Source organism: Camelina sativa, chromosome 9 (genome assembly GCF_030686135.1).
Source record: "Camelina sativa cultivar CO46 ecotype springtype chromosome 9, ASM3068613v1".
Taxonomy (NCBI): domain Eukaryota; kingdom Viridiplantae; phylum Streptophyta; class Magnoliopsida; order Brassicales; family Brassicaceae; genus Camelina; species Camelina sativa.
The window spans coordinates 31,090,345-31,100,186 of NC_141888.1; the positions used below are offsets into that span (position 1 = coordinate 31,090,345).

The following is a 9,842-nucleotide window of genomic DNA, read 5'->3' on the forward strand; positions in this document are numbered from 1 at the left end:
CAGCACCAAATGTTCTTAATCAACAACAACGTTTTGGAGAAAACTCGTGAAAAAAGCTTGCATACAAGTCCTGTGAAAAAGACTTGGAAGATTCAATAGCCATGGTAAAATCAATGAAAAAGTGTGGTTCACCTATTATCTATTCTTGTTGTTAGACATCTATAATAGTTGTGATACATTTTTATATTGTTTTGATACTTGTACGATGTTTCTGCAATAGAAGAATGTCACAGGTTTTTTTTTTGGACAAAAAACTGCTTTTGTCATAGGTTTCTACTAGACAAGTTAATAGTTGTTGAGGTAACAAGTTCTCTTTAATTCAAGAAGGATTCCACGAACTTTATGAAAGATTACCTGAATTTCAGGATGGTCTTCATAATGTTTAGGAAGGATTTCATAATGTTTAGGAAGACATCCTTTTAATCTAGAAAGCTTTTCCTGAATATTCATAAATCCCAAAAATGGTGATGAGTGATGGACCATAACGAGAAGATCCTCCCCCACTGTACTCTGTCTCATCAACACTAATAACCAACTCAATAACCAACTATGTATAAGCCGAAGAAGCCGGAACATTGAAATCAACGATAACAAACTTTTTTTACTTTTTTCCAACTGTTTTGTTCTCAATGACAATATATCAAACACTTGGTATGCAGAACATTGATATCCAAAGATGAGAAAGTAGCACTCAAATACACATTTCAGCTTCAAGATTACCCATGTTTATCCATTTCATTCACAGTTCATATGCTAATACCAAACAATTCAAGCCACCACTCATGATCATATTTGATTCATTACCCAACAATTTTCAACAGTTCTAATACCCAATAACTTCCAAATGTTCAGATCTCATTTAATACCCAACATTTCATTCACTAGAAGACAAATCCCAATGATCTAAACGAAGGAGAAGCTTCAAGTTCTCATCCACTTCCTTTGTCCAACATGGCATCTCCATTTTTACTTCCTCTTTCACATTCAGAAGCTCAGGTGGTGGTCTCAGCAGCAGAAAACAAAGATCGATAATTATTATTAATTAGAATCAATTGAGTGGTGGTGGCAATCTCGTCGACGGTGTTTGTCGTTGGGAAGAAGAAGAAGAAGAAGAAGAAGAAGAAGAAGAAGAAGAAGAATAAGAAGAAGAAGAAGAAGAAGAAGAAGAAGAAGAAGAAGAAGAAGAAGAAGAAGAAGAAGAAGAAGAAGAAGAAGAAGAAGAAGAAGAAGAAAAGTTAATGAAGAAGAAGAAGAAGAAGAAGAAAAGTTAATGAAAAAATTATAAATGATTTTTAAGATAAAAATTCAGTAATGTGCTAATTTTGGAAGAAAAACATAGATTGGTGCTAATTAAGGGTATTTCTCAAAATTAATCGGTTGCAATGGGCCAATGACATGTACATGTATATATCCATAAATCACATTTAATTTGGTGGAAATTAAATAATAATAAAAAACAATTAGAAAGACGAAATAGTTGTTAGCCTTGGTCTGAAACCCCTCAATGAAACACTGGGCTGACGGATTAATGTATTATCGAAACAAAATCCAACTGAACCTGAAATAATCCACACTACAAAAAAGGTGTTGTTTTAAATCATTTATTTTCTATATTTGCATCAAATTTAAATAATGTAAATATAATTTGTATCGATTTATTTCAAACTCATGTCATATTAAATCAGTTATAACAAATGATTTTAAATTATTCTGTCAGTTTTTATAAATGATTTTAAAATTTGGTATCATTTATGAATAACTGGTACTAATAAAAGATTTTTTTGTTCTAATAACAATAACAAATTCGTTTATTTTAAGTGTTTTTGAAATTATTTTTAATATGCAAAAATTGTCTTGATATCTATTAAAATCTTTTCGAATCTGTACTAATATCTTTTATTAAAATTGTTATTTATAAAATAAATTAAAAAACATAAATACAAAAGATTTAGTTTAATATAGATTCAACAAATAGAAAAAAAAAAACTGATATGAACTGAGCTTTTTTTCTTCTTGCTGAAGTGTCATATGTATCTTATTGCTTTTGTTCCCTCCCTTTATTTTTCATTGTCTTAATGACAATGTTGTGTCATCTTTAGATTTTTTGAGTACATAAACATAAATAACAGAGTAAAAATTAGAATTCTAGATTTGATAATCAAAAAAACTTGATACAAAATAGGGAGAAGAAAAGAAGATTTACCTTTAAATGTTTTAGATGTGATGATTCATGATTATATGCTGAAGATGTGTTGTAACTTGTAAATGCATACCAGTGGTTGTCTTGTTGACATTCAAAGTTGTTTTGATCACTCTCAAATAATTTTCTTATATAGATGAAGAAGTACTTTCACCCTTAAATAATCAGAAAGTTTTTTTTTAAGTAATTACAAAGATCATGAGTAGTGTAGAAACAGTTTTTTCTTAAACATCTTTAATACAAATATAAAATCCCCCAATATTTTTAATAAAAGCAAGAAAAATTGAGAAATTTAAAAAATAAAAGAAAACAGGTTACGATATCCAAACAGATCTGTTTTCTTTTATTTTTATAATTATTCTTTATGGAAAATATTTTTGATAATATTGATTAATTGTTATATTATATTTACAATTTTTTAATAATTATTAATTTATGGAAATATTTGTGATATAATCCTAGTATATTAATTGAGAAGTACAAAATTAAAAATAACCTTAAAAAGTGTAAAAAATTACATGTAATTGCCATTAGAAATTGTTAAATAAAGGCTAAAACTGCTGAGGCTATAAAAGATAATTAGTAATTATTAAAAATTAAAAATCCTACTATATTAATTAACCAAAATTGTGGGGTTACATGGATAATCAATCCATTTAAATTAAATACATAAACCAAAAAATCTAAACCAAAAAAATATTCCCTTAACAAAATCTTTATCCTCTTAACAAAAAAATTTCAAGCCATGAATTCTTAAAAAGCTTAAGTTCTTTCAAATGTGTCTATAATCAAAGGTTTAAACAATTTATTCATTGTTACAGCCTCAGTTTTTTATTGATGTCATTTTTTCAATAAACATATTAAAAATTGAAAAAATTGCTAAGATTCTAAACCAACAATTTCAATCATAAATCATTTTAAATAATTTAATTAATAAATTATTTTTGCAAATTTTTCTAAAATAAAATGTTCAGCCCGCGGTCTACCGCGGTAGTACCTAGTGATTAATTATTTTGAAAATAAAATATTTTTGCAGGTTTGTTAGGTGGAGAATGTAATTACTATATTTTCTCAAATAAAATAAAATAAACATAATTTATATTTTAAAAAATGTTATATTTGTATCTTTAAATTAATTAATAATAGAAAATTATAAAACTTTTTTTGGGAAATAGTAATATATGTTTGATTTTTTGTTGAAAAATAAATTGATCCTTGGAGAATAAAAAAAAGTAATATTGAATATTTTGAGTTTTAACACATGTAAATTAAGATTGACTTGCATCAGTTATATGCAACTGATATAATAAAATTTTGAAATATATATATTTATTTAATTTAAATCGAATATGTATGAATTAACATCATTTTATTATTGATATCAGTTTTGTATCATTTATTTAATTGATATTTAATTTGTATCATTATATTAAGTGATGTAAATTACATTTTCTGTTAAATATTTTTGAACTGATGCAAATTCAAATTAAATTGTGTCACTTTTATTGAACTGATGTCAAATTATTCGATTATGATATCAATAATAATAATTGATGCCAAACACATAGTTATGCATCATTTATCAATAAGTCATTTAAATTAAAATCATTTACTTTTGTGATACTATTTAAGTGATGCAATCAACCATTTTTTGTTATAGTGCCATGCGAGCTTGCGAATTACAAAAGACTAGAGCCAAGCAGGAATTACATCAACATTTCAAATTGAGAAAGCAAAATAATTAATCTGGAAAGGTGGACTTAGCTAATGCATACGATGTCAGTCGAATCAGTGAGAAAACATAAATTTTTCAGTTTTGCAAATTATGTGGCTCCTAGTTAACTGCGTATTTATATGCTTTAAATGTATTGTCGAAATTTATATACACAAGTGATTATAAATATGTGCTGGAATGTTTGTACTTTTGTCATTTAATAGTCATTAATACAAAAATCAACCTCTACCAAATTCGAAAGAAAATACTATTTGCGTTGTAAAACTCAGTGAATACATTGACCACATCATAATTCACACGATTTTGAATTCTCCATTCTTTGGTAAATTATCAAATTTGGATTCATTTAACTTTAATTTTTCTAACATTTGTGATGCGCATGCGCCATGTTTGTTGCAGTAGCCAAACTCGAATTTGTATCAGATAACCGGGCTTTGAATAATTTGCTCTCTACCAAAACTTTAAAATGTTCCTTATCTATTGCCGTAACTAATTTTTCATATCCTAATTCTCCATGTACAGTATTTTCATTCTTGATCTTCTAATTTGTTTTTCTTCAAAAGATGCACCTCGTATACACACAAATTATATTATACTCCCTCCGTTTTAATATATAAGATGTTTTGGCCTCTTTTTTTGTCTCAAAATATAAGATATCTCGTAACTTTCTATGCAAATTTTAATATATATTTAATAATTTGTAATCATTATTTATGCAGTCTTCTTTATTATTGGTTGAATCCTTTTTAATTTAAATATATATGATACTTTTTAAAAGAAAAATAAACTATCTTAATATGTGTATCTTACCTTAAACATCCTATATTTTGAAACGGAAGGAGTATATATGTATAAAGAAACTCATAATTCAGTTCTAAGTCAGTGACACTAATTTCAAATGTGGCCGGCCCGACGCTGATCTGTTGAGTTGGGTTCGAATTTAATTGTGTCCTAGCCTATAATGCTATGCATGCATGGTTTAAATTTTGAGTCAATTGAATAGTGAAGTGAATAATACAATATCTGTCACACCAATATATATTATTAAATTTAGTGGGTACATTTATTTACTAGATATTTTTTGTTTTGTTTTTTTGTAAGTTCGGAAGTGTGGAGTATGGGGAGTTTGGACCATTGAACTTTACTATCCAACGTGCAATGCGCCATATAATTGCATATCCATCCACTAAATTTCGTGGTCGAACGTGTGTATTTTGCTGAGTAAAACAAACTCAAAACTTTTTTTTTTGCCATATATTAATGAATATATTATTTGTTCATAGCATAATTCACCTTAGTGCAGTAGCAGGAGGTAAGTCCATTTGTAGAAAACACCATCACACCATGGATCGAGTCCCGCTTTTGTCCACTCTATGAGATTGAAGAACCTTTAGACGAAAGAGACATTAAAATTCGAAAATAATTCTGAGACACTAAATAGTACCCACTGAATGTTGGCAATTAACGTGTACAAAATCTAACTGTAGGCATCACTTTTTCAAACATCACCTCACTCTCCTACTTTTTTTTTTTTTCAATTTATATTATTTGTAATTGTCTATTTTGATCAATCGAAATATTAATTTTACAGTTTTTTTAAAACCAAAAAAAAACACAAACAAACAAAGATGAAACAAATACATATGTAACAACTTGATCATAAAATTACATCACTGGGAGACTTATCCTTCAACCTTTTTACTTAAATACTTGGCTAATGCACACAAGTTTTTGTGGGGTCTAGTAACCTTCACGTCCTCTTATTCCTGCCTCCAAACAGCAAGGCAAAGTAAAACAAAATCCTAAAGAAGAGACCTGACGCAAACGTAATCCACAAGCATTCCCACTTGCTCAACTCAGTAATACCTTGCTGCGCAAGTAGGTCAGACCCGGTCCTCAAGCAGGTGGATTCCGTTATTCTCGTATTCAGAGACTTACCGAGAGTTTCAAGGAGCTTAACTTTCCCGGAATCAGATACTCCTCCGAGAAGAGTGCTGTCAAATACTTGGACTCCCTTAACAAAACATCGAGACGGGTCATCAAACTCGTTGATTATGACAGCCTCATATGGATATTTCAGCAGTGAAATGTAATGAAACCATGTCCAGTAGACCGGTATCCGATCCCGGTTGACGTAGAATCCACTCAACAGTAAACAATAGGCGAGATAGGAAATGGCGACCATGTAACTTAACATGATATTGGGAACAACACCGGATATGAATGTAACGACGGAGGATCCTGACCAAAAAGAGGCGTAGATTATGAGGCAATAGAAGTAGAAACCCTCTAGTCCGCCGCTCAATCCAACAGTCCAAAATGTGATCGCGGAAAAAACTAAGGAAGGGGCAATGAGCTGAGGAAGAGTCACGAGAGAGTGAGATATAACGTAGGAAGATGTTCTGTACGCGTTGTGTGTTGTCTCTCTCAAGAAAATGTATCGTTCCTGGATGAAAACGGGGACATTGTCTAAACAACAGTAGAACATTGTTGGCACAACGAAAGCGAACAAGGTCAATCTCTCTAGTGCTCCTCTTGGAGTGTGGTCTAGCTTCCAATACACAGTGGCTAATAGAAAGCCAGTCACCATTACGGTAGCAATCCGTGTTCCTACAAGCTCAGGCATCCGCATCCAGTTTTTCATGTACCGTTTGGCTAAGATGAATGTTTCGAACAACGACGGGTTTGCGTATGAAGATACTGTTTCCATGGAAACAAGATTGGCTCTGGATGAGCCTGAGACTAGTTTACCTCTAGAAACACTTGCATTGATTGCTTCTTTTAAGGTTAATGGGCTGTCTAGCTCGAACTTGTTGGTCTGTGGAGCAGATTGGCTGAAACTGAGCTTGTTTTGTTGCCACTTTTCATTGAAGTCAACTAAACTTCTTGTTCCTTCGTTGGATCCTTCGAGTTCTCGAACTAAATCAAGAGCGAACTCTGTGAAGATCGTTTTGCATCACATACGCTGATATGACCTTGAGCAGTCGAGTTTGCAAAACTTTTTCTCCGTTTAGAGTTACGGAGCCTTTTAAGCTTCCCTGAGCAACTCTCCCCGCTAATGCATCGATCAACGTAGATTTACCTGCTCCACTTGCACCAAGAACGGCGAGGATATCTCCGTCACAAGCCTCGCCGGAAACATCATCAAGTAGAGTCTTTACTCCGCTTCGCCGTGAGAAACCAAAACGACGTCCAAGTATGACGTCGTATTCAAGATTGTTGAAAGCTAGGACGAACGGGACAGGTTTTAGGTGTAAGGCTTCGACATCTATCACGTGATGATCATCGCTTTTTTCGCTGTCGGGGGAATCTCCTTTTCGGAAACTGTCACAATCTTTTAGCAACTCGTCGATAGCAATCTTTCTTCCGCTAAGTGATAGATTCATCGTACAGCTAGCGTCAGTTAGAGATCATCAAACTGATGGTGAAAATATGGTGGAATAAGAAAGCACTTCTAGTAATGGTATATTTGTGATGCGACGTATAGCTCGAAACTTGAGTATTTATAAGAAAATATGTAACTGGTGTGTTATAACTTCTTGAACTAAAAAATTTGAAAGAAATTTAACGTTAAATGTATCAGAAATTTGGTTTTCGACATTAAATGTATGTAAGAACTAAGAAGCAAAAAAAAAAAATTGTGAATAACGTGGTCATTAAATTCTTGATCAGACTTGGAAAAAAAATTCAAGATACTAAAAGTATTTAAATTTTGGCTTTTGCAATGTGCCACGAGTCGCATTTAAATATGACTGATCAACAAAATTTTGAAGCTGTGTTTCTGTAACCACAGTGACACGTTTGTTAATTGGTATCAGCAACCAATAGTGACGAAAGGTTTTATCGTCCAGAAGGGCGCGCAGATCCAAAATATATTTTAGTGCATCACAATAATATAGTACTATATAGTTATTTTATATACAGAATATGAAAATTATCAAAATTCACTTGGTGGAATTTGCACTAAAGCACCAAGATCCGCCCGCCCCTGATCATTCGCCCATCTTATGCTTTTTAAATTGGAAACCAAAGCATATGTACATTATGTAACTGTTAGTATTCTTTCTGATTGCCCATACACACATTCTTTTGTTTTGGTGGTATTATGGTTTTGGAATCATCCAAAACCGCTAGTTCTACACTCCTAACTACCTATTCAAATATGAACACGGAAACATACAAGAGATACATTAATGAATATATGTATAGCATGTAGAAGTAACTGATGAAAAAATCCAAAAGAGAAGAAAAGAAGTGATAAACATTATTTATTGAAAGGAAGTAAGGAACCATGCTGAAAGTATTGAGGGATGCGTTGACAAATTAAACATGCATGTAACGCATACAGATACAATGGATGTTGATGTCAAAGCTAGTAGGAGAATCACTCACGTACGTCTCTCACTCTCTTCAATGTGGCTCCACAAAACGGTTAGTAATTTGGTATGGGTACTTCACTTTATACCCAATTCTCCACTAATTGGTTAAACTCGAATGTCCAATTGAGTTGGATGCATGATTAATCTAGTTTGTTTGGTATGATTGTACTGGAGACTCAGAATACAACTAACAATAATAGAAAGTAATTGACCAAAAAAAAAAAAATGACAACTTGCAGGTTAAAAAATCTATACTAGTTCTTTAAAAAAAAAAAAATAGTAAAAAGTTAATTATAATTTGTGTGTGGCTCGTAGGATATATACGACAACCACCACCAACATCGCCGTCGTACATGCATGATTTCATTAAATTATTTTTTATCTTTCTACTATTATTTCATGAAATTTCATTTTCGACATAACTGTACTTAAGAAATACTATAAATTGTGATTGTTGAATTTAATTCGTGGTACATGCTTGGAATAAATGCAATTAGGCTAGTTTAACTTTCAAAGCTGGGACATTTACCAAATTTTATTTAAAGTAATGTTTTTCTATATTAAAACATTTTTTCTTTGATTAATATATAGTAGTCCAAATTACAAGTTTCAAATCATAACACCTAAAATTAGTATTTGTTTTCTCGTCGATCGGCAGAGATCTTTTGTTTTTGGAATTATGGTTTTGAGTGTCCACCACAATCGCTAATTCTACAGTTATACTCCTAAAGGGAATGCAATAAATAACATTTAAGAAAGCGAATTATGAGATATAGAACTTTTTTTAGCACGAGAGATTACTTGCTAAAAATAGGAAGTTAATGGCAAAGTTTTGTTTAAAACTGACTATCGAATTGTCCACGTGACCCATAAACCAAATTTTGCGCTAGTCCACCCGCCCTAGATTAATGTAATAATGTATTATGATCTATCACTTCAAAGCTGCTGGGACATGTACCAAATCTTGTTCAAAGCAATGTTTCTATATAAGAACTACTTTTCATTAGCAAGAACTACCTTTTCAAACCTTTCTCGCCCATAATTTCTTAAATCGGATAACATCATAACATGTAAATTAGTGTATTACTTCTTTTCCGTCGGTACGTACGAGTATGATTGTGACGGCAATTTAATGTGCTTTGTTGTTTTGGAAGCATGGTACAGATGAGAGAATTCGGGAGGTCCCAAACTGTAAAACTGTAAAACAAACTAAAGGCTACGATTATGGAATTTCTAAATTTCTGACAACCTTCACTCATAGTTGCTTTTCAAAGAAAAGATGAAGTCGTCAAGAAACCGTCAATTTCTGAACTGATTCTCAAGTCTTCTTGTCTTCACGGACCCTCGATTGAGGCAAAAAAAAAAAACAGTCGGTTAGTATAAATATTTGTAAGAATAAAAAATGTTTGTAAGATTATTTTAGTTGTCAACCAATAATATTTTTGAACAGAAAAATTGAGAGACCTAACCATATGAACTTACAAAAGATAGCCTTATAATGATAGATCATTATTATTATCAAGCACCA

At 31.5% G+C, this 9,842-nt stretch overlaps 1 long non-coding RNA gene and 1 pseudogene across 2 annotated transcripts; both read right to left on the minus strand.

Moving 5' to 3' along the window:
* Positions 1 to 1,894: 1,894 nt before the first annotated feature.
* LOC147939018 (uncharacterized) lies at positions 1,895 to 2,377 on the minus strand. The gene is made up of 2 exons (XR_015566513.1): positions 2,204 to 2,377; positions 1,895 to 2,093 (listed from the first exon to the last, which is right to left on the minus strand). It is a non-coding gene; the product is annotated as an uncharacterized LOC147939018 (long non-coding RNA).
* A 3,124-nt stretch (positions 2,378 to 5,501) lies between these two features.
* On the minus strand, positions 5,502 to 7,465 carry LOC104715678 (ABC transporter G family member 19 pseudogene; annotated as a pseudogene). Its single transcript, XR_015567222.1, has one exon. The product of XR_015567222.1 is annotated as an ABC transporter G family member 19 pseudogene (transcript).
* Between the last annotated feature and the right edge of the window lie 2,377 nt (positions 7,466 to 9,842).